The sequence below is a fragment of the Scyliorhinus torazame genome, chromosome 16 (assembly GCF_047496885.1).
Source record: "Scyliorhinus torazame isolate Kashiwa2021f chromosome 16, sScyTor2.1, whole genome shotgun sequence".
Lineage (NCBI taxonomy): Eukaryota > Metazoa > Chordata > Chondrichthyes > Carcharhiniformes > Scyliorhinidae > Scyliorhinus > Scyliorhinus torazame.
Genome location: NC_092722.1, coordinates 182,630,573 through 182,656,509, shown reverse-complemented (window position 1 = coordinate 182,656,509; position 25,937 = coordinate 182,630,573). Strand labels below are relative to the sequence as shown.

The 25,937-nt window shown below is 49.4% G+C and overlaps 1 long non-coding RNA gene across 1 annotated transcript in view; it reads right to left on the bottom strand.

Annotated features, from left to right (window-relative positions):
* The window catches only part of LOC140393276 (uncharacterized), a 169,941-nt gene that overhangs the window by 129,817 nt on the left and 14,187 nt on the right, over positions 1-25,937 (bottom strand). Inside the window, exon 2 of the long non-coding RNA XR_011935564.1 lies at positions 17,225-17,277. This is a non-coding gene — a long non-coding RNA (uncharacterized lncRNA). The remainder of the gene's footprint in view (positions 1-17,224; positions 17,278-25,937) is intronic.

Sequence of the window (25,937 nt, the reverse complement as noted above, 5' to 3'; positions counted from 1 at the left end):
GGCGCGATTCCTGCCCCCGCCGAATAAGCAACCGGCGGGGGCGGGATTCACGCCAGCCCCCGGCGATTCTCCGACCCGGCGGGGGGTCGGAGAATCGCGCCCTAGATTTCTAATTCTATCCTTATTCACTTTTAGATGCTGAAAGGCCGGGATCGAACCCGGGACCTCAGTGCCGTGAGGCAACAGTGCTAACCACTGCACCACCATGCTGCCCTCCGTGTCCATACCTGACTGCCTTTTTTTAAAATTTAGAGTACCCAATTCATTTTTTCCAATTAAGGGGCAATTTAATGTGGCCAATCCACCTAGCCTGCATATCTTTTGGATTGTAGGGGCGAAAAGAAAGCAGACACGGGGAGAATGTGCAAACTCCACACGGACAGGGCCGGGATCGAACCTGGGACCTTGGCACCGTGAGTCAGCTGTGCTAACCACTGCACCACCGTGCCCCCCCCCAACCCCAGATATTTGATATTAAGGGACATGGGGTTCAGGGGTGCAGGGTAGTTGAGGTCAAGAATCAGCCATGACCTGATTTAATGGCAGAAGGCCAAATAGGGGGAGTTGGGGGGCAGGTAGGTAAAAGCCAACGTGGTTCCAACCTGTTCCACCTTGGCCCACCCCTCAGCCAAAAAGCTCGCAATGCGGGGAAGGGCTAAATGGGGCCAGTGTGGGATTTCCGCCCCTCACTGGGGAGGGAAGTCCTGCCCTCGGGTGCTGTCGGCCACCCTAATTGGTTGGTAGCTCCTTTCCTTCCCACCGTTTGTGGATTTGTTTCCCACTCTTGCCTGGCTGCCCGCAGCAACTGGCATGGGAAGTGTCTAATCAGGGTCAATGGTCTTGGGCACAAGCCTAATTGACCATTGATTATCCATTTAAATAAAACATCCCCCACCCCCGCATTATGAGGGTGAGCTCAGGGGTGGGTGGAGAAGGTGATGGGGTCGGCATTGCCTTATGGTACGTGCCCCCCACCCCACCCAAAAACATGCCAGACCGGGGCAGGTAAAATGTAACCTTGACTACGGCAACACCTTCAATTCCTCTCGATTATCCAAAAAAAAAAACTGCAGCACACGTTTCCTCTTTTCGCCAACGAAAACAAACATTGTTCCCCGATCCACTTTGCATGATTTGAATAGAGTTGGGAGTGTAGGTAAATATTGTGGAGTTTGGCTTGACTGTCTCTTGTGGTTTCGCCCTTACAAACTATTCCGTGAAGGACAAATGAGTGGAGCAGAACCCACAATTGAATAGAATCTACACGGTCCTGACTTGACTTGAGCTTTCGCATTGTGTCTCTCACGGTTTCCATTGTGGGTATCACAGTCCTCGTTCTGCACAGCCCAATTTTTCAGTTACGACTAGCAGGACACGTGATGTGTTTTGCTTTTTGAAGCATTGTTCTGTCATAAAATCCGGTGGAATGGAACCAACTTGTTACTTTGAGGACTGGCCGATTTTTTTAAGAGTCTCACTGATTTGGAACAGTTTGTACAATCTCACTTTAGAAACTGCCACTTATATTTTGATTTGTAACGTAAGTCCTCGGGCTGTGCCTGGTTGCACACCCTTGCGTTCTTTCAGGGAAAGAGGAAAAAGTTGCAATTTCGATTTCAGTCTAGTTCGTCCAACACTTAGACCTCTAATGGCTGACATCTCCCACATAAATGATCCATTAATCAGCGTTCTTTCATTTCATAGAACAGTCCAGTCAAATTGGAGGAGGGCTCCGTTTTCAGGAGTCTATTGAAATGAATGTACGCAGAAATACATAGAACGCGCAGCAGGTCGCACGCCACACGAGCCTTCTCCAAGCTCTCTTCATCATGGGGGAAGACTGCAGGCTGGAATTTAGCAGCCCTCTGAGGTAGGTTGGGGGTTGGTGGTGGAGGGGGGGGGGAGGGGCTGTGTGTGATGGCGGGGGGGAATCATCGAATAGTGAGGTAAAGTGGGGGTGGCCTGTTGTCTTCCCATCACTAGGCCCTTTTGCAGGCGGTGGAGGAGGGTGGCGATAGATCCTCCCACTCACAGGCCAACTGGATGGCCAGTTAGGGACCTCTTCCCACCTGTGTTGGCATTTTGCCAGTGCTTGATGACCCTCTTCCCCCATGGGAAGTGGTAAATCCTGGGAGCCTCTGGTGTGGTTTTGGTGGGGAGCCAGGAGCTGTGAGACTTTTATAGGTTTCTACGCAACCCCCCCCCGCCTCCTTCTTCTGAACTCCAGCGAATACAATCCTAACGATTCAATCTCTCCTCATACGTCAGTCCCACCATCCCAGGAATCAGTCTGGTAAACCATCGCTGCATTCCCTCTAAAGCAAGGACATCCTGCCTCAGACACGCAGACCAAAACTGCCCACAATGTTACAGGTGTGGCCTCACCAGGGCCAGTGTCTGATGAATCTAGGAAATTGTTTTATATTGGGCAGGATTCGCTGTTTAGGAGACCATGGGTGGATTTTTCCGTCCCGCCGCAATGTTTTCTGGTGCGGTGCTCCCCCGAGATTCTCCGTCTCGCCAGCCGGCCAATGGGGTTTCCCATTGTTGGCAGTCCCACGCCGTCAGGAAGTCCCCGTACTGTTGGTACAACAGAGAACCCCGACGGCGGAAAATTTAGCCCTATGCGTTCTTCCACTGCAGTTAAATTGCATCTAATTTGCACTCACGCTGAGAGTCAATTAAAGACATCCCCCCCCTAGAGACCCCCTAATTAAAAAGACCTCCCAGATGCCCCCTAATTAAAGTGACCCCCTCACCCCAGAAAGGAGACCCCTGTCTGGACGCCCCTCCCAGAAGAGAGATTCCTGTCTAGAAGCTAGAGAGCATGCCAAATGGAGGCAGTGAAAAAAAAATCATTGCTTTAACTCACTTGTGCAATACACCTGCTGGCTCAGGCAAAGGAAGCAGCACCTGTCAATTCTTGGAAATAGAAAGCCGGTCAGCTGGATTTAAACCTCCTCAGATCTTTGATCTGCAAGCCATTCATTCATTCCTCTTTGATATTGAATTTACAAGGTTCTGAATGACAGCTTTCAAACACACCCAGCTGCTGAATTGTTCCATTCATCTATCTTCATGCTTGAGAGACTTGAAGTAGCCAGCTGTGAAACTAACAGAAAGAACTTAGCTATCTTTGATGTGGTCCAGGAGCTGTCAATCAAAACTTGATGTTTATAAACATTGAGGTTACTTTCACAGCTGATTACTTCAGAAACACTCAAACGTGAAAGGTCTTGTGGAGTATCTTTAATTAGGGGGTCTCTGGTGGTGGTGGTCGTGGGGGTCTGGTCGGGATGGGGTGGCCAGGTCTTGCACCGTGCAATGGCAGGGTGGCCCTCCGATGGACTTTAGGGAAACACCCTGAAAGAGTTACCCCCTTGGCCCATCGTGAGGTCGACCACGTCAGGCACATGCTTGCCAAGACCTGCACCAATTCTCGCCCACTTGATCCCCGGCCAGGGGATTGGAGAACCACGGGGGCCTGAAGCATGTCATGTCGGGCCCATAAATAGGATGCAATTGGGACTTAATGACCCATTTGCATCCTCCCACTGGCATGGAGAATGAACCTAGAAATATGTAGCCCAGTAGAACATTCAGCTCCTCATGGCTGCAGTGGCTGGTTGAGCCAGCAATCGTGCATAGCCCCACATCTCCACTTGTTCAGTCTTTCCTGGTGCTAATAATCTCTCAAATTCTGGTATCATTCCTGTAAATTCTGTTTTAAATTACTCGGTGTATTTTTTGTGATATGGGGACCAAAACTGTGAGTTTCAGGACATGCAAATTCCCTTTGCTCTTTTTTTTCTGAAGAAGTCTCATGGGGGTCATTAAAACAAACTGAACAGACAGGCAGATCTCCGGTTTAAATGGAATTGGCGCCCTCTGTATCAAGGTAGGAGCGGTATAAATGCAACTATCTATTACTTACACAATCTGCTTAATTGTAAGGTAAGTGCAATAATCACATTGCAGATATGCCAATTGAGGGGTATAGCGTTTGACAGGAAACAAAATTCCATTTGCGGGCACGGCACGGAGGGATGGATACAGGAGAACTATATATCATCTGCCACAATGAAGCCACAATACAGTGTGTCATAATAGTTTACTGTAATGCGCAATGTTTTTTCTCTCAGGCCTTTGTGTCTGCTTGCATTTCAGTCGGTAGCTCTGCACTTGGGAGTCACAGCTGCTGCATTGTGTGTGCCCAACCTAATTCTAAAAATGCCAACCACAGCCCACTGTCTGTATGCAAAACGATTTCACCTTGGCAAATAATAATCATTAAGCTCGCTTTCTAGCCGCACCTTGTAATGTAATGAAAGCAAAAAACAATAGTCCCAAATCGAGCGGTGTTTATGCATAACTACTGCCTTCTGGAATATTTCGAATGGAACATTAGTCAAATTGGCATTACAAATATGGGACTTTAGGTTCAAACTGTAAAATTATTCACTGTCTTTCGAGTACAGGAGCTGGGATGTCTTGCTGCAATTATACGGGGCCTTGGTGAGGCCACACCTGTAATATTGTGTGAAGTTTTGGTCTCTTTATCTGAGGAAGGATGAGCTAGCTCTGGAGGGAGTGCAGCAAAGGTTTACCAGACTGATCCCTGAGATGGTGGGACTGACGCACGAGGGGAGATTGAACCAGTCAGGATTGTATTCACTGGAGCTCAGAAGAGTGAGGGGGGATCTCATAGAAACCAATAAAATTCGAACAGGACTGGACAGGGTAGATACAGGAAGGATGTTGCCGATGGTGGGGGGTGCCCAGAACCAGGGGTCATGGTCTGAGGATTCGGGGTAGACCATTTAGGACAGAGATGAGGAGAAATTTCTTCACCCAGAGAGTGGTGGGCCTGTGGAGTTTGTTACCACAGGAAGTAGGTGAGGCCAAAACATTGTATGGTTTCAAGAAGCAGTTAGATATAACACTTGGGGCAAAGGGATCCAAGGATATGGGGGAAAGCGGGATTCGGCTATTGAGTCGGTTGATCAGCCATGATCATAATGAATGATGAGCAGGTTCGAAGGGCCGAATGGCCTCCTCCTGCTCCTATTTTCTATGTTTTTGTTTACTTTGCCATCATCACTCCCACCCCCTGCTCCCACACATTGTAGATATTGAGAAATCTATAATTGCACGGAAATTGTCTGAGAGTTGGAGAGCGATTATTGCAGAAGCTGGCATGTTTGTTGGGCGAGAGTCCCAGCTCATGTTTTACGCTCTAGCCTGTTGTCCATCTGTGAACGATGTCATTGGTTCTCAGCCATATTGCTCATTTCGCCATCTGCTGGAGGGTGTTTTAATATAACTGCTGAGCTGCTGCCTGACTCCTTCGCTATCAAGCTCTTGTTTAGCACAGGGCTAAATCGCTGGCTTTGAAAGCAAACCGCGACAGGCCAGCAGCACGGTTCAATTCACTTCACAGCCTCCCCGAACAGGCGCCGGAATGTGGCGACTAGGGGCTTTTCACAGTAACTTCATTGAAGCCTACTTGTGACAATAAGCGATTTTCATTTCCATTTCTTGTCAGGTACCGTTTTTTCGAGGGGGGGGGGTGGTAAATTTTGAGGTTCATTCAACAGCTAAGACAAACTTGTACTCAACAGCTTTCACATTCTCTCCAAGTCTGCACCAACCCTCTGAAAGAGCACGATACCAAGGGCCACTCCCCTGCCCTATCCCTATAACCCCATCTAACCCCCACATTTTTGGACACTAAGGGGCAATTTAGCTCGGCCAATCCACCTAACCAGCACCTAATCCACCTAACCTGGAGGATCGCCTGCAAGTTACTCACCATCCTAACTTGGAAATATATTGCTGTTCCTTCACTGTCGCCGGGGCAACATCCTGGAACTCCCTCCCTAACAGCTTAGTGGGTGTACCTACACCTCAAGGACTGCAGCGGTTCAAGGACGCAGCTCACCACCACCTTCTGAAGGGCTTCTAGGGATGGGCAATAAATGCCGGCCTAACCAGCGACACCCACATCCCGTAAATTCATTTTTAAAAAGAAACTTTGGACTGTGGGAGGAAACCAGGGCACCCAGAGGAAACCCACACCGACACGGGGGGGGGGCGGAGAAATGGTACGACACAGAAAGAGGCCATTCAGCCCATCATGCCTGTGCCATCAAGAGTGGACCATCTGCCGCAATCCATCATCTTATGAGCTGGAAAGCTGCAGAGATTAGGGCTGGGATTCTCCGACCCGCCGTGAGGATCGTGCCCCACCGAACCGACGGCGGCTTCCCCATTCTCCGCCGCCGATTCTCGGATGCCCGCTGGATTCCCGCCACGCCGGTCGGGGCCCGTTGACAGTGGCCCCCACCCCCCCCCCCCGGCGATTCTCCGGGCCCCGAGGGGCCGAGTGGCCGACGAGTTTGGCCGGGTCGCGGCGCGGAGAAGGGAATCCCCACGCATGCGCGGAAATACGCTGGCCGTAGCACGCATGCGCGGAATCACGCCAGCCGTTCCGCGCATGCGTGAACTAGCGCGGGCCGTTCTGCACTGGCCGGAGCTGCGGGGACCACTCCGGTGCCAACCTAGCCCTCTAGGACCATTGTCGGCGAGTGGCTGCCGCTGCTTTTCACGCCGGCGTAGGGGCATAACCCCATTACTGAAGAATCCCGCCCTATGTGTCAATGCATATATTGGGCGGCACAGTGGTGCAGTGGTTAGCACTGCTGCCTCACGGCACCAAGGACCCGGATTCGATTCCGGCCCAGGGTCACTGTCCGTGTGGAGTTTGCACATTCTCCCCGTGTCTGCATGGGTTTCATCCCCACAACCCAAAGATGTGCGGGCTAGATGGATTGGCCACGCTAAATTGCCCCTTAATTGAGAAAAAAAGAATTGGGTATTCTAAATTTATTTAAAAAAATAATGCATATATAATATATATGTATATAATAATGTTGGTGATGGTTTCCTCTAGTGGCATCATGACATCACTTGTCTCTACAATGTGTACTGCCCATGTATTTTGTCTAAAAATAACATTTTCCAGTCAGTATTCAGTGAAGTGCCCCATTGAGACTAAATGCCAGAGAGCTGTGCATTTGGTTAGCTCTCCTGGGACCTGGCCTATAAGAAGCAAGGGTTTACATTGTCCCTCATTAGGAAGAAGGGATCCTGTTCAGAATGTAAATGAAGATCAATTAATTTGGTTTCTATTACCTCAAAAAGCTTATATGTCATTCACGTCCTTGCTTTACTATCTCAATCCTGCCTAATTGGCCTCTTTAACCCATTCGACCCACGTTCAGGGCAGTGTGTAAAATGAGATCTAACAGGCGCAGACTAATCCCAGAGGCATATGAAGCAACATTACGAAGCTATTCCCTACATGCAGCCTTAATTCAGCAGTTTCAGGTCTGATGGCCGTCAGAGTGAGTGCCCGCGGGATAAAAACAGAATTTTGTCCAACTGGGATTTGCTGTTTTTGTTGGATTATCCAAGGAGTTTAGAGGTAAAGGATGCCATAGGATTAACCCGGATACTTCCCTGTGATAGCACCTATAAACTTTGTTAGGCCAGCCATGGGTGGGGATTCTGACAGGCTCACTCTGCTGACAACCTACACTCAATAAAATTGGAATCTATCATTCTGCTGTCAGGATAATGGAGCTCATTCGAATTAAAAATTTTCAGCTTTTTAGTCAAATTTCCCACGGCCTTGTCTCTCCCTATATCTCTGTAACATCCTGCAGCTCAACAACTCTCTGGTGTTATGGGCCAGGGTTTAGAGAACCCCAAAGTGTAGCATGGAGTTCACCTGACCCACAACTTTGAATAGATTTTGGTTATGGAGAGCACAAGGGCCCACTTTACAGGTGTGGTGCAACAGAGAGCTAAAAGTGATTTTAAATTAAAACAATGTTTATTTATGAAACCAGTTAACACTTTATAAACCCACAATAAACATCTTAACAACTATCAACACCAATCATCCCCACAGATACAATATTCTATAAGTAACCCTGAATCTTTCCTTGCAACATCCATAAGACAAAATACCCTTTTTAAACACCAAGATCAGGCTTAAATTCTCTACTGAGAGCAGTTATCACTTTGAAATCACCCAAATGATCTGGAGACAGTCTTTAGATTGCAGAGAGAGATCCTTATCCAGCTGCTGGCTTTTCTTGCAGCTATCCAGCTCTCAAAACGAAACTAAACACACGCTGTAGCTGCCTGCTCAAAAGCGAAAGTGAAAGACAGACAGCCCAGCTTCACCCACACTCTGACATCACTGCAGCTATTCGATAAACACCCAGTTCTTAAAGGTACTCTCACATGACACTGGGAACTCTTGTTCTTCAAGTTCTGACCTCTTGTGTCTGCTTGATTTCCTCTGCCTGACCATTGGCGGTTGTGAGTTCAGCTGTCCAGGCTTTACGCTCAATTATGGCATTTCCTCCCCCAAACTCCCCACCTCTCGGAGATGCTCATTAGAACCAACCTCTTTGACCTAGCTTTTAGCTTGGCCATTATAGTTCTGTGAAGCGCCCTTGGGCATTTTGCTGTGTTAAAGATGCTATGCAAATGCAACTTGTTGTTGTAGTGTAAATATAGTTTTGGTTGCCTTGTGGTTCTAACGGCGTAGTAACCAACACAGACATTACGAGTTCAAATCCCCGGCACGGTAATTTGTAAAAGTAACTTGAATATAAAATTGTTCATTCGTGGGGTCAACACCAGATAGAAGTGATTTTCTTTTTTCTTTTTATAAATTTGGAGTACCCAATTATTTTTGTCCAATTAAGGGGCAGTTTAGCGTGGCGAATTCACCTACTCTGCACATCTTTTGGGTTGTGGGGGTGAGGCCCACGCAAACACGGGGAGAATGTGCAAACTCCACACGGACAGTGGCCCCGGGCCGTATTCGAACCCGGATCATCAGCATCGTAGGTAGCAGTGCTAACCACTGTGCCGCTCTACCAGAAAGAAGTGATGATAAAATCTGATCGATTCTTTCAAAAGCTTTGACGATTCATGGTTGCCATTAAGGATAGGGAAGCTGCCACCTGTGTCCACTGTAGACTGTATGTGCCTCTAGAACTATGCTTCAAAGTTGACTCTTAATGCCCCACGGTGTGGCCTAGCAAGCCACTCTCAGTTGATGGAGATGTGTAGCAAATGCGCTCAGAGCCCGAGAACAATCAATAAAAAGATAACTGGGAGCTGATGATGTGTCCCTGGGGCTGTATGGTGTCAGTCAATCATAACTCACAGGGTAGCCCCTGAGGTTGAAGGTTGTAGCTTCAAGTCCTGGTCCAGGAACTGTGACCTGGCCGCTACTTACCTGCACCACCAAGGGGAGTGCTGCACTATCCGAGGTGCTGCCTATTTTGGGTGAGACATTAAACCGAGGCTGAAACTTTAAAAAAAATGCCAAGGTACAGCAAGGAAATTCTCCCAACATTTATATCTCCACTTGAATCACTAAACAAATGAACAGATTATCTGTAGTTAGCACTGCTGCTTCACACTCCACGGACCCGGGTTCAATTCCGGCCTCGGGTGACTGTCTGCTCCCCGTGTCTGCGTGCGTTTCCTCCGGGTGCTCCAGTTTCCTCCTAAAGTCCAGAGATGTGCAGGTTAGGTGGATTGGCCATGCTAAATTGCCCCTTAGTGACCAAAGGTTAGCTGGGGTTACTGGGTTACGGGGATAGGGTGGAGGCGTGGGCTTAAGTAGGGTGCTCTTTCCAAGGGCTGGTGCAGACGCAAGGACTGGTGCAGACTGGATGGATCGAATGGCCTCCTTCTGCACTGTAGATATTCCATCTATCTTGTTGTTTACGTTATCGCTGTTTGTGGGATCTTGCTGTGTAGAAATTACCTGTCTCATTTCCTTGCACTTTCACAAACACCTCACTTCCAAACTATTTTAATTAGCTTGTGAACCCACGGTGGGACAAGCTTCAAGACACTTTATTTTATTTTTTTTAAATATGTTTTATTGACATTTTTTTCCCAAACAACAATTTTTCCCCTCTTACAAAGCAAACGCAACAATAACAATACAGAAATTTTTAACAATACACAAGTAGCAAAACCCCTTTATCTTTGACCTAAACTGAACTAAACCCCCCCCCCCCCCACCCCTCCCCACCACCCCTCCCCACCCCTCCCCCCTCCCCCCCCGGGTTGCTGCTGCTGGTCATCTGTCTTCCCTCTAACGTTCCCCTAGGTAGTCGAGAAATGGCTGACACCGCCTGGTGAACCCTTGAGCCGATCCTCTCAGGGCAAACTTTATCTGCTCCAGTTTAATGAACCCCGCCATATCATTTACCCAGGCCTCCAGTCCGGGGGGTTTCGCCTCCTTCCACATGAGTAGGATCCTGCGCCAGGCTACTAGGGACGCAAAGGCCACAACGTCGGCCTCTTTCGCCTCCTGCACTCCCGGCTCTTCCACAACTCCAAATAGAGCTAACCCCCAGCCTGGTTTGACCTGGGCCTTCACCACCCGCGAAATCACTCCCGTCACTCCCTTCCAATACCCTTCCAGTGCCGGGCACGCCCAAAACATATGTGCGTGGTTTGCCGGGCTCCCGCCACACCTCCCACATTTGTCCTCCCCTCCAAAGAACCTGCTCAATCTTGCTCCCGTTATGTGTGCTCTATGTAGCACCTTAAATTGAATCAGGCTAAGCCTGGCGCATGAGGAAGAGGAATTTACCCTGCTTGGGGCATCAGCCCACATACCCTCCTCTATCTCCTCCCCTAGTTCTTCTTCCCACTTTCCTTTTAGTTTGCCCATCGACTCCTCCCCCTCTTCCCTCATCTCTCGGTAAATCTCTGACACCTTGCCCTCTCCGACCCACACCCCTGAAAGCACCCTGTCCTGTATCCCCAGTGTCGGGAGCAACGGAAATTCCCTCACCTGTTGTCTAGTAAACGCCCTCACCTGCATATATCTCAAGAAATTTCCCCGGGGCAACTTATACTTTTCCTCCAATGCTCCCAAGCTCGCAAAAGTCCCATCTATAAATAAATCTCCCACCCTCCTAATTCCCAACTGGTACCAGCTCTGAAATCCTCCATCCATTCTTCCTGGGGCGAACCTATGGTTGTTCCTGATTGGGGACCCCACCAGGGCTCCCCGCACCCCTCTCTGTCGCCTCCACTGTCCCCAGATATTCAATGTTGCCGCCACCACCGGGTTCGTGGTAAACTTTTTAGGTGAGATCGGTAGCGGTGCCGTCACCAGCGCCTCTAAACCCGTCCCTTTACAGGACTTTCTCTCCAGTCTTTTCCACGCCGCTCCCTCATCCTCCATCATCCATTTACGTATCATTGCCACATTGGCGGCCCAATAGTAATCGCCCAAGTTCGGTAGTGCCAATCCTCCTCTGTCCCTACTCCGCTGAAGGAACCCCCTCCTTACTCTCGGAACTTTCCCTGCCCACACGAAGCTCGTGATGCTCCTATCCATTTTATTAAAAAAGGTCTTGGTGATTAGTATAGGGAGACATTGAAATACAAATAAGAGCCTCGGGAGGACCATCATCTTAATTGCTTGCACCCTGCCCGCCAGCGATAGAGGCTGCATGTCCCACCTCTTGAAGTCCTCCTCCATTTGTTCTACCAACCGTGTCAGATTAAGTCTGTGCAAGGTTCCCCAGCTCCTAGCGATCTGAATCCCCAGGTATCGGAAGTTTCTTTCCACTTTCCTTAGAGGCAAGCCTTCTATCTCTCTACTCTGGTCCCCTGGATGTATCACAAATAATTCACTCTTCCCCATGTTTAGCCTATACCCCGAGAAATCCCCGAACCCCCTCAAAATTCGCATAACCTCTATCATCCCCCCCCGCTGGGTCCGACACGTATAACAATAGGTCATCCTCGTATAACGAGACTCGGTGTTCTTCTCCCCCTCTAATCACCCCTCTCCATTTCCTGGAGTCTCTCAACACCATGGCCAGAGGTTCAATTGCCAACGCGAACAACAATGGAGACAGCGGGCATCCCTGTCCTGTTCCCCTATATAGTCGGAAATACTCCGATCTATGTCGACCTGTAACTACGCTTGCGGTTGGAGCCCCATAAAGAAGTCTAACCCAGCTAATAAACCCGTTCCCAAACCCAAACCTCCTTAACACTTCCCATAAATACTCCCACTCCACCCTATCAAATGCCTTCTCTGCGTCAATTGCCGCCACTATCTCTGCCTCCCCCTCCACTGGGGGCATCATTATCACCCCTAATAGTCGTCGCACGTTAACATTCAGTTGTCTCCCTTTTACGAACCCTGTCTGGTCTTCGTGCACCACCCCCGGGATACAGTCCTCTATCCTCGATGCCAGTACCTTTGCCAACAATTTGGCGTCCACGTTCAATAATGAAATGGGTCTATAGGACCCGCACTGCAACGGATCTTTATCCCTCTTCAAAATTAACGATATCGTCGCCTCCGACATCGTCGGGGGTAGAGTCCCCCCTTTCCTGGCCTCATTGAACGTCCTCACCATCAACGGGGCCAACAAGTCCACATATTTTCTGTAATACTCCACCGGGAACCCGTCTGGTCCTGGTGCCTTCCCTGCTTGCATGCTTCCCAGTCCCTTAATAACCTCGTCCACCCCAATCGGTGCCCCCAGGCCTACCACCCCCCGCTCCTCCACTTTCGGGAACCTCAATTGGTCCAGGAACTGCGCATCCCCTCCTCTCCCCCTGGGGGTTGAGACCTATACAGTTCCTCATAGAAGGTCTTGAACACCTCATTTATCTTTCCTGCCCTTCGCACCGTGTCTCCCCTTTTGTCTCTAATTCCTCCTATCTCCCTCGCTGCTGCCCTCTTTCGCAATTGATGAGCCAACAGGCGACTAGCCTTTTCCCCATATTCATACCTCCTCCCCTGTGCCTTCCTCCACAGTACCTCCGCCTTTCTGGTGGTCAGAAGGTCAAATTCCGTCTGGAGTCGTCTCCTCTCCCTGTACAATTCCTCCTCCGGGGTCTCTGCAAATTCCCTATCCACCCTTAAAATCTCCCCCAGTAATCTTTCCCTTTCCTTGGCCTCTGTTTTCCTTTTGTGGGCCCCAATGGAGATCAGCTCTCCTCTGACCACCGCTTTTAGTGCTTCCCATACCACTCCCACAGGGACCTCGCCGTCGTCATTGACCTCCAGGTATCTCTCAATACACCCCCGCACTCTTGCACACACTCCCTCATCCGCCATCAGTCCCACATCTAATCGCCAGAGTGTTCTCTGCTCCCTTTCCTCTCCTAATTCCAGGTCCACCCAATGTGGGGCATGATCCGAAACTGCTATGGCTGAGTACTCAGCTTCTTCCACCCTAGAGATCAACGACCTTCCCAAAACAAAAAAATCTATCCGGGAGTACACTTTATGGACATGGGAGAAGAAGGAAAACTCCCTAGCCCTAGGTCTAAGAAATCGCCATGGATCCACTCCCCCCATTTGGTCCATAAACCCCTTAAGTACCTTGGCCGCTGCCGGCCTTCTTCCAGTCCTTGAGCTGGATCTATCTAGCCCCGGGTCCAGCACCGTATTAAAGTCCCTTCCTAAAATCAAGTTTCCTACCTCTAGGTCCGGTATACGCCCCAGCATCCGTCTCATAAATCCCGCATCGTCCCAGTTTGGGGCATACACATTAACCAACATGACCTCCATTCCCTCCAGCCTGCCACTCACCATTACATATCTACCTCCGCTATCTGCTACGATGTTCTTTGCTTCAAATGCTACCCATTTCCCCACCAAAATGGCCACCCCTCTATTCTTTGCATCCAGTCCTGAGTGGAACACCTGTCCCACCCATCCTTTCCTTAGCCTAACTTGGTCCGCCACCTTTAGGTGCGTCTCTTGGAGCATAACCACGTCTGCCCTTAGTCCTTTCAAATGCGCGAGCACTCGGGCCCTTTTTATCGGTCCGTTCAGGCCTCTCACGTTCCACGTGATCAGCCTCACTAGGGGGCTACCTGCCCCCCTCCTGTGTCGACTAGCCATTACCTTCTCTAGGCCAGTCCCATATCCAGCCTCCGCGCTCCCGCTCGCTCCCCCAGCGTCGCACACCATCCCCGCTCACCCACTCTTTAGCCATTTCCTTTTGGATTTCCGCAGCAGCAACCCAGTTGTCCCCCCCCCTTCCCCCTCCCCTCCCCCCCTCCCCGCCAGATCTCTTTCTAGCATGATTGCTCCCCCCATATTACTTCCGTAAGTCAGCTGACTTCAACTGACCCCGGCTACTCCTGCTCACTCCTCGACCCCCCCGTGTGGGGAACTCCCATCCGCCTTGCGCCTGTCTTCCCGCCTTATTCTTTCTGGCGCGGGAACATCCCTTTACCTGACCCGCCTCTTATGGCGCAGCTCCCTTTCCCCTCCCCCTCCCCTTCCCCATCCTCCAACTATGTCCCGTCTTTCCCCCCTCACCGGCGCCCACATTTCCCCAATGTCTCCCCCCTTCCCAATTTACTTCTCAATTAACTTCAACCATAACATTAACAATAACATTTCCTGCAGCATCAGTCCCTCAGTTCCGATCCAATTTCTCTTCTTTGATGAAGGTCCATGCTTCCTCCGCCGTCTCGAAATAATGGTGTCTCTCCTGATACGTGACCCATAGTCTTGCCGGCTGCAGCATCCCGAACTTCACCTTCCTTTTATGCAACACCTCTTTGGCTCGGTTGAAGCTCGCCCTCCTTCTCGCCACCTCCGCACTCCAATCCTGGTATACCCGTACCACTGCATTCTCCCATCTGCTACTCCGCACCTTTTTAGCCCATCTCAGGACCTCTTCGCTATCCTTAAGGCGGTAAAATCGCACGATTATCGCCCTGGGTGGTTCTCCCGCTTTTGGTCTTCTCGCCGGAATCCGATTTGCCCACTCCACCTCCAAGGGGCCCGTAGGGGCCTCAGCACCCATCAGTGAGCTCAGCATCGTACTTGCGTACGCTCCACCGTCCACTCCTTCCACACCCTCAGGGAGACCCAGTATCCGAAGGTTCTTCCTTCGCGCTCCATTTTCTAGGGCTTCGATCCTTTCAGTACACTTTTTATGAAGTGCCTCGTGCGTCTGTGTCTTAACCGCCAGGCCCAGGATCTCGTCCTCAATATCTGTCACCTTCTGCTCCACCACGCGGAGCTCTGTCTCCTGGGTCTTTAATGTCTCCTTGAGCCCCTCAATTGCCTGTAGCAACGGGGTCAGCACCTCCCTCTTCAGCAGCTCCACGCACCGTCTCACCACCTCGTCCTGCTCAGGCCCCCATGTCGCCTGCGCTTTCTCCGCCGCCATCTTGTACTTCTCTCTTTCTGACCCTTTGGTCGACGATTCCTCGGGCTGCAGCCGCCGCCGCCGGTTTTTTCCTCCTTCGTTTGGGGGGGACTCCCTTCTCACACACCCCACACCGGGTTGCGTCGTCGAAAAATTCCCCGTTGGGGCTCTTAAAAGAGCCCGAAGGTCCGTCGGAGCTGGAGCCGCCGAAGCGTGCGGCTAGCTAGGCATCACCGCAACCGGAAGTCTTCAAGACACTTTATAATTGCAAATTTGTATGTTCTGTGAGGAAAGACCTGCTCCCCAAAATGAGATGAGACTGCGTGCACTTAGAACAGAGCTGATAGGTAGCTAATGAGAGAAAGAATAATTCGGTTTTATTTTTTACATTATTTTTACCCTCCCTCTTTATTTCTATCGCATGGCGTAATCACGAATGCAGAAGTGCAGATTCCTCTCAATATCGTCTTTGGTTAAGAGCAGAACCCGCACCCCACCCCCTCTCAATTCTGACCTCCGACCATCAGATGGAGCCTCTGTCTCCCTGAGATACTACTGGAGCTTTAAACCTGAGAATTTGACAGTGTTTTCCGTTTGCATGATCTCTGTGCAAAAACCCCGGCTGCTTAGAAAGAGAGTTCCCAGTTTGGGTTCCTCCCAGCCATTCAGCAGAGGATTAAAGAATCGCAGACCTGGTGAGAGATTGCTGGCAGCCTTGCACTCCAGAAAATCCTGTCACAGTTCAGGTTGCTGTCTGTCTCTTAAACAGGAGTGCCTTCACAAGACTGACTCGCAGCCTTTTAAATCCCCTGGTAGAGAGAGAGAGCAGAGAGAGAGGGTCATCCAGCTGCTTGCTGGCCTACGTCTTCTCATAGAACTCAGGACAAAATGGAGCTCTTACCAGGACCCACCTTTCTTCTGGAAGATTCTGAACGGCTCCACTAATCGCAAGCAAAAACAAGGAAATGGCTTAGAATTCCAGCCTCACTGATTGGCTGCTTGCCCAGTCTATCAAACTGGCATGATGGGCTCTGTCACAGAACCTAAAGGAGGGGTCCGAGCTAGTCCATTGGACCAGGGGTGTTTTCGGTTGGCAGCAGCTAGCACGAAGATTGTAGATTAAAGGCAGCCAGGGCAGGAATTAAAATGCAAACACAGAACAGACAAAGGTTTTACAACAGTATCCTAACAGTGTATGAGAATTAGTGTTTGTGTATTAGAATGTATGTGTGAGTGTGACTTGTGTGAGCATCTGTGTGTGTGAGAGAACCTTTGCACTGTTGAATATTGTGGCGAGGCTGTAGGTGGTGGTGCTGGGATGATCTAATTAGATTTAATGAGTTTGTGTTATATCTGTGCTGCTGATAATTCTTTTCGTCTCATTCTGAATATGGTTTCTGTGTTGCTTAAACAATGAAAGCGTGTCAGGTTGTGGACTCCCAGGCCATGTGCCTTTGTGAGGTATATGTCCTGCTCACGAGCAGCATTTTGAATGGAGTACCGCCCCTTCCCGAAGGGGAATGATTTGTGCTAATGTTGCTTCAGTTGTTGAATGCTGCATTGTTATAAAGAGCCAGTGTCTGATATTGCAAAGTTGCAAAAAGAACATTACAAAGAGAACTGACTATTATTGGTTCAAACCTAACAGTTCACCGCTAAAGATTAATTAACCAATTAACCAGTTCACCGCTAAAGATTAATTGCATTTGTGTGTCATGACACTGGAAATATATTCATGAAGGATTGTTTTCCGTTTAGCATTTTTAGTGGACAGTCTTGCTTCTAATCTGTGGGATTCCCCAAAGCGCTACACTGCCAATTAATTTTATTTCCATGTGCAGTTGCTGCTGGTGTGTGAGCGAGAGTGGTGGTGGGTCTGGGGCGGGTTCAGTGGGGAGATTTTGTCGGTGGTGGGTGCTTACTCATTAGTTTATTGGGCTGGGAGGGAGCAGTGATGTAAAGGCTCTTACCTGATGGATAGAGCTCCCAGTGCCTCCTTTCACCTGTCGGATTTCTCGAGGGCCTGGAAAAAATAAAGACGTACCTGAAATGTTGGGTACTCTCCTACACAGACGAACCAATACGGTTGCGAATGGTACAACTCAGTTTTATTTCAAACATCTATTTACAGTGGTAAACTGTTTACTGAGGTTCGATCATAACCCTTGAGTCTGTGGACCTATTCCTAATTCTATCTTGTAGTGGCACTCAGCACATGGTGGATGTCTGAGTGGCTTGCTATGAGCTCTGTGCCCTGAGCTGTCTCCTGCTCGAGTGCCCAGGAAGTGTCGTGTTCCCTGTTTTGTACTGTGTATGCTCTTGCCTGTGATTGGCTGACGTGTTGTGTGTGTGTTGATTGGTCCGTTGATCTGTCCATCAGTATGTATGTATGTGCTATGATGTTTACCTGAATATCATGACAGTACCAAGTTCAATGGAAGATACTCAGCCTTCCTCAAGATATTTCAGCACCACGCCACTTCCTGAAAGGTGTTGTGATTGCCAGAGGGTTATCTCAGAGACTTAGCAGATGGTTCTATTGATCTATGGTATTAATCCAGTGCCAAATCTACTGGTCTAAGTTAGCAACATAAAACCAAAGCACATCTCGTTCAACTTCCTGGTATTCACATGGTCAACCATAATGGAATTGTTGACTAATCATCTCAGTTAATTAGTCTACAACAGGTCCAGACATGAGATAAGGAAAACCTCCAATAAATAAAGCTTTAGGAACCATAGGTCCCAACTGGCTCCACCCAAACTCTTTACTTGCCAGAGTCTCAAAAACCAATACCGCATCTCCCCCAATACCCGGTCCTCTCTTTTTCCTGTAGTCTACAGGCCTTGAATAGTACAGAACTTGAATATTGCTGAAAAGGGAGAAATGTTGCAGAAGATTTTCATCTTGCATTCATCAGGACAAATACAAGAATGCCAAATTTCAAACAATCACAACAATTTTTAAAAATAAATTTAGAGTACCCAATTCATGTTTTCCAATTAAAGGGCAATTTAGCGTGGCCAATCCACCTACACTACATATATTTTTGTGTTGTGGGGGTGAAACCTACGCAAACACGGGGAGAATGTGCAAACTCCACACGGACAGTGACCCAATGCCAGGATCGAACCTGCGACCTCAGCGCCGTGAAGCAGCAGTGCTACCCACTGTGCCACTGTGCTGCCCCTACAACAATTTATACTGCAGGGGGGAAGGGGGATGATTGGTTAGCAAGCTGACTCGATTGGCTGAGGAATTATAGGCTCCCCAACTCCTGGGTAATTAAGTAAAGCGGTATTTTGCAAACCATTTTTCCTGGGACCCACTTTTACCAACCAGGTGACCTTTGCGACCCATGCTGGCTGACCTTTTTGTCTCACGCCTGCCGACCTTCATGATCCATTGCAGCCGACCTTTGCGACTCATGCCGGACCATCTTCACAACACATCAGGAGGTTTACAAGAACGGTTTCAGGAATGAGAAATTTCAGTTATGAGATTAGATTGGAGAGGTTGGGACTGTTCTCCTTGGAGAGAAGAAGGCCGAGAGGGGATTTGATAGAGATGTTCAAAATCATGAGGGGACTGGACAGAGTAGACGGGGAGAAACGGCCCCTACTCGTAAAAGGATCAAGTACGAGACGGCACAGATTTAAAATGATTTGCAAAAGAAGCAAATGTGATGTGGGAACAAACTTTTTCACACAGCGAGTGGTTCGTGCCTGGGAGCACTGTCTGGAAGTGTGGTGGAGGCAGGTTCAATTGAGGCATTCATGAGGGCGCTAGATGATTATTTGAATAGAAACAATGTGCGTGGGGTGCAGGAAATGGCAATAAATCATATTGTCCATTTGGAGAGCAAGTGCAGACACGATGGAGCGAATGGTTTCCTTCTGCGCCATAACAATTCTGTGCCTTAATACTTAACCTTGGTGTCTCCTATTATTCCTTAATTTATCTTGCTTTTCCTCCTGTCTGTTTTTTTCACCCTCTTATCTCTCCTTCCTTGCAGGCTAACACTCATTACTGTTTTTGGGAGCTTGCTGTGCACAAATTGACTGTCACATTTCCTACATTACAACAGTGATTACGCTTGAAAAGCGCCAAATTGGCCATAAAATAATACGGGAAATCCTGAGATCATGAAAAAAAACACAGAAACGTCTGCTCCGATACCCAGCTCCATTTAGAGTATATGATCATTCACTAGTATCGGAACATGAATAGGGGCCACACACGGGGCACTGCCAAATAGTTCAGCTGCATCTCAGCCTCATCCTTTGCCCATTCTGGCTCATCCAGTTGCAAGGCCCAGCCTCACGGCTGAAGCCTACCTTGACCAGAGAGCCTGGAGCACTGGCCCTGCTGTGGCCTGCGGGTGTGCCTAGACTGGTGTCCATATGTCACACATGGGCTGGAATCGCCTTTAGCCAAGTCTGGGGAGCCGAGTCTAAGGATGCGCATATTTCAGCAGCTGGCTCTTCGCCCCGAGGCTCTTTGGCATTCGGTCTGGGCCTTGTGAGGGGCAACGCCCCAAAACATTTACCTCCATCCCTTGTATCCTTTGGATGCCATGTTCTGCATTTTCTTGGGACAGGGAGATCTGCAGCATCTGCTGAAAAGTTAGGGGAACTTCGCCCAAAGTTTTTTTCTGAGTTTCTGTATTACTAGTACCGCAGACCAAACGATCATGGAGCATATCGGACAAAACAGTTCCATCCTCACAAAACCCGATGAAGTTCCACAGCAGAGATACAAAATCGGTGACGGACTCACCGGGGAATTTCTCCGTCGTATTAAACCAGTATCTTTGAATGATTATTTTGGGGTTGGGTAAAGGTGTAGCTGAGGCAGATGCCTGAGAATAAATGCACAAACTAAGGAAAACCTAGCAGGTGGCTGCAGGTGGGAACTACAGTTGCAAAATATGTCCCTGAAAATCGCCAGAATGGTTTTTCAGATTCTCAAGGATCTATCCCTAACCTTTGCCCTGAAACAAGGAAAAGGAATAGGCATTGCAAGTCTCAGTGGAGGTGTGACAGGTTTATGAAGAAGAAGCACAGGAGACCACGATTTCCCTTAATTTTAAATAAAAATTCAATAATAAAAATACTCTTTTGCGTTAGTTTTGGTGAGGGGATTGGTAAGAACACTCTCTGGAAACTCTGCAATAACAAGACAATGGGAGCGGGTGGATTTCAACCTCTTGAAAATATCACCCCTGTAAAAGTCTGCTCCCTAATTCAGCGATGGGCTAGGCTCGTGAGTGGGCCGCATGAGTGGCCCTCATTCATCTCAGTGGGTCGCAAATTTGAAATCAGGCTTGTTCACTAACCATGACCCTGTGAATAAGATTAAATATATTTAATACACACCAAATATTTCATGACGAGATATCGAAAATGCTTAATCATTTGTATGTTAACAAAACTCTCATCAGCTTCAAATGCTAAAAACGAAAGAAATGTTTACATTTTGGATGCAGAGACAGCACACGGCTCTCGTGGTCAATGTTGTGAGCAATCAGCACACACCTCACTTCACTAGCCCTCGCTTCACATGCGAATCACTTCAGTCATACCGGCAGGAAAGAAAACTGCACGGACGGAAATCAGTGGAACTCTGCGCGTGGGCAATGGTCAATGAAATGTTTTGTGGGCCCCACTCAGAACCCAGATGGGCCGTGTGTGGCCCCTGGGCTATAAGTTCCCCACCACTGCCCTAATTTCTGGCTAAAAACGTCTTCCTTAGAAACTCAACTTTTACACGAGTGTATATTATAACATTTCTAACTTTTCTCAGCTCTGATGAAAGATTATCGACCTGAAACATGGACTCTGTTGCTCTCTCCACGGATGCTGTCAGGCGTGGTGAGTATTCCCAGCGTTTTCTGCGTTCATTTCAGATTTCCAGCGCCCGCAGAACTTTCCTTTCCTAGTTACAAAGTTTTGTTTTTAGTGAGAATTCAAGAGCTGTGGGGATTAATGTGAATGCAGGCCTCAGCTTGAAAGGCGAACATGAAGGAAAATTCCATGGATTGAAGTCTCTCAAGTACACATTAGAGTTATCGTATTAAGGAAATGCTTCAGGGGATTGGAACCAACTCAGTTTGATTCACAAACCACCAGCTTAACCCTGAATGGGAATTCTCAGTCACAGTGGAAGGTGCGGGTGAAATACCACAAATTTCTCTGCAAAGTATCCAGTGTCACGGGGAAGGTACTGAAGTGAAGTTAATCTTCATATCACGTGGGTGATGCTTGATCAGAACTTTGTTACAAAGTTCTTCCGGAGCTCCGGCTGTGAGTAAAGCACTGAACCCCGCCCCCCACACTCCTCCCCCGTGTTACTGGGGAAAATGCTGATAACAGTAATGGATGGTGGTGTGGGGGTGGGGGTGGGGGGGGGAGCTGTGGAATTTGAAGCCATTCACTAAACGGCTTAGGTAAAGAGCCAATAGTGCAGGAGCCGATCGAGTCAGAGGATGCAAGACAACTCAGAAAGTATTGGCTGCACGCCACCAAACCTGGAGTTTAAAAATCTGCAGGGCAAAGGACAAACAGAAGAATGTAAAAGCCACTGACTTTAATTTAAAAAAAAAAAATTAGAGCACCCAATTCTTTTTTCCCAATTCAGGGGTAATTTAGCATGCACATCTTTTTGGGTTGTGGGGGGTCAGACCTGCTGTGTTGGGCACTCTGGATCCGTGGAACACATACAGGTCACCAACACTTGAAATAGTGCAACACTATTTTATTGAGTCATTAACTGTTTAACATACTCTCACTGGGTTAACACGATACTAGCTTTAACGAAAGACCCTATCCTTGTCCTAACCAGTCGATGCACTCAGCACATGGTGAATGTCTGTGCTGCAGGCTGTGAGCTCTGTCCTCCTAGCTAGCTGCAGCTCGAATGAGTGGAAACTCTGATGCCCCCTGTCTTTATAGTGCGTGTGCTCTAACTGGTGATTTGCTGCGGTGTTGTGTGTGTTGATTTGTCCCACTGTGTGTCCATCAGTGTGTGTCTGCACCATGATATACTGGTGTATATTATGACATCCCCCCTTTTATAAAAGAATGTACATGTGTGGCAATAAATCATGTATGGTGAGAATGTCCCTAACTACGTGTGCGCGAAAGACATATTTACAGGACAATGTACATGAAAACTAAACTATTTACATGGGAAGGTGCCTGGTGCAGAGAAGCAGTATGCAACAAGAGTAACGAGATCAACACTATATACAAACCAGGCAAACGATCAAACGGAAGAACAGAACAATTCAGAAAGTCTATAAGTCCTTAAAGTTCACAAATTAAGTCTCTGAGGTGGGCGACGAATTCTGGTTGACCGCCTCAAGGGTGGGTCGGGAGCCGCCGGCTGAGGAGCGGGCTGGACTGTGTCAGAGTGAGGAGGATGCAGAGTGACCAGGATCTCTGCACAGTCCATGGCAGGGTCAGCAGGAAGGCGAGGCGACAGTGGAGGACCACGTAGCGAGTGTGGAACAAGACGAAGGGCGCATCGATTGCGGCGCAGAATGGAGCCATCCGGTAGACGAACCAGGAACGAGCGGGGGGCCACCTGCCGAAGGACCACAGCGGTTGCAGACCAGCCACCATCCGGAAGGTGGCTGCGGACGTTGTCATCTGGAGCCAGAGCAGGGAGATCAGCTGCACGGGAGTCATGAGCCGCCTTGTGCTGTGCACGAGACAGCTGCATCCATCGAAGGACCGGAATGTGGTCAAGGTCTGGGACATGAATGGACGACACCGTCGTCCTCAGGGTACGACCCATGAGCAATTGGGCTGGCGACAGGCCAGTGGACAGTGGGGCAGAACGATAGGCCAGCAAGGCGAGGTAGAAATCAGACCCAGCATCGGCAGCCTTGCAGAGGAGCCGTTTGACTATATGGACTCCCTTCTCCGCTTTGCCATGGATTGGGGGTATAGGAGACTGGATGTCACACGGGCAAAATTGTACCGCCTGGCAAAGTTGGACCATTCCTGGCTTGCGAAGCAGGGGCCATTGTCCGACATAACCGTGAGTGGGATGCCGTGTCAAGCAAAGGTGTCCTTACAGGCACGGATGACTGCAGACGATGTGATATTGTGCAACCGTATCACCTCCGGGTAATTTGAAAAGTAGTCTACGATCAGGACATAGTCTCTACCCAGCGCGTGGAACAGGTCGATGCCCACCTTGGTCCAAGGTGACGTGACCAACTCATGGGGCTGCAGGGTCTCACGTGGTTGGGCCGGCTGGAAGTGTTGACAAGTGGGGCAGTTGAACACTGTGTTGGCGATGTCTTCATTAATGCTGGGCCAGTACACTGCCTCTCGGGCCCGTCGGCGGCACTTTTCCATGCCAAGGTGGCCCTCGTGTAGCTGTTCCAGGACACGCTGGCGCATGCTATGCGGGATGACAATGAGGTCCAGTTTCAGAAGAACCCCGTCTACTACCGCCAGGTCATCTCTGACATTATAGAACTGAGGGCATTGGCCCTTGAGCCACCCGTCTGTTAGGTGGCGCATGACACGCTGTAGCAAAGGGTCAGCCGCCGTCTTGCGCCGAATTTGGACGAGGCGTTCATCCGTGGCAGGTAGATTGGAGGCCACGTAGGCCACATGGGCGTCAACCTGGCAGACAAATCCCGCTGGGTCACATGGAGTGTTGACTGCCGTGGAGAGAGTGTCAGCAACGATGAGGTCTTTGCCTGGGGTGTATACCAGCTGGAAGTCATATCGCCGGAGCTTGAGAAGAATACGCTGGAGGCGAGGCGTCATGTCGTTCAAGTCTTTCTGTATTATATTGACCAGCAGGCGATGGTCGGTCTCAACGGTGAATTGAGGAAGTCCGTACACATAATCGTGAAACGTAACCACACCGGTCAGAAGGCCCAGGCACTCCTTTTCTATCTGCCAACAGCGCTGCTCCGTGGGGGTCATGGCGCGTGACGCATATGCAACAGGGACCCATGATGAGGCCTCATCGCGTTGCAGGAGCACTGCCCAATGCCGGATTGGCTGGCATCGGTCGAAAGTTTGGTCTCTTTTGCTGGATCAAAGAGAGCTAAGACCGGGGCCGTGGTGAGTTTGGTTTTGAGTTCTCTCCATTCACGCTCGTGGGCAGGGAGCCATTGGAAGTCTGTCGTCTTCCCGACCAGGTTCCTGAGAGCCGTGGTATGAGAGGCAAGGTTAGGGATGAACTTCCCTAAAACGTTGACCATGCCCAGAAATCGGAGGACCGCCTTCTTGTCCTCTGCCGTTTTCATGGCTGTGATAGCAGCCACCTTGTCCGCATCCGGCCGCACACCCAACTGGGAGATGTGGTCCCCGAGGAACTTGAGTTCCGTCTGACCAAAAGAGCATTTGGCCCTGTTGAGGCGGAGGCCCTGCTCACGTATACATTTGAATGCGCGCTGGAGGCGACTGACGTGCTCCTGCGGGGTGGAGGACCAAATGATTATGTCGTCGACATAGACTCAAACACCTTCAATGCCTTCCATCATTTGTTCCATAATCCTATGGAACACTTCTGAAGCAGATATGATCCCAAACGGCAAGCTGTTGTAACAATATCTGCCAAAGGGGGTATTAAATGTACACAGTTTCTGCTGGATTTGCCAGAATCCTTTTGAGGAGTCGAGGTGAAGAGCTTGGCGCGAGCCATCTCATATGTGATCTCTTCGCGCTTGGGAATTGGATAATGCTCCCTCATTATATTGCGATTTAGATTCTTGGGGTCAATGCAAATTCTCAATTTGCCAGAGGGCGTTTTTACACATACTATGGAACTGACCCAGTCGGTCGGTTCCGTGACTCTGGAAATCACTCCTTGGTCCTGGAGGTCCTGCAGCTGCTGCTTGAGGCGGTCCTTAAGGGGTGCTGGGACCCTGCGAGGTGCTTGCTCCACAGGTGTGGCATTCTGTTTCAATAAGATCTTGTAGGTGAATGGGAGTGTGCCCATGCCTTCGAAGACGTTGTGGTGCTGGTCGATGATGGCATTGAGTTGCGCCCTGAAGTCAGTGTCCTGAAAGGCAGACGTGTCATCAGGAGAGAGTGAACTCTCTGAACTAGGTTCAACAGCTTGCATGCCTGTGTGCCAAGCAGGGAGTCTTTCGAGGAGCCCACAATTTCAAAAGGAAGGGTGGCTTTGCGTGACCTGTGCATCACTTCAAGTTGGCACAAGCCGCTGGCATCAATGGCATTCACCCACTGTGCTGTCAGGGAGGAAGTTCAAGGATTTTGACCCAGTGACAGCGAAGGAACGGCATTATAGTTCCAAGTCAGGTGGATGTGTGACTTGGAAGGGAATTTCCAGGTGGTAGTGTTCCCATGTAGCCCCTTCCCCTGTCCTTCTAGGCGGTAGAGATTGCAGATTTGGAAGGTGCTGTCTGTTGCGTTCACGGAAGCAGCCACACAGGAAGCGTTAGGAACTAAAGATTTATTTACGGTAGAACGAACACTCTATGTACACTGGTCCCAGAAGGGACTACCCGTATCCAGCCCACACTTGGACTGAGGGGTTTTATATCCTGGTTTGCTCGCCCGCCGTTGAGGGCGGTCCGTCCGTCAGTAGGGAAGCCCGTTTTCCATGAGACTCACGGGGAACTTAATCAAGCTGGCTCCGTGGGTCTCATGTAGGTTGCAACACTGTTGAAGGAGCCTTGGCAAGTT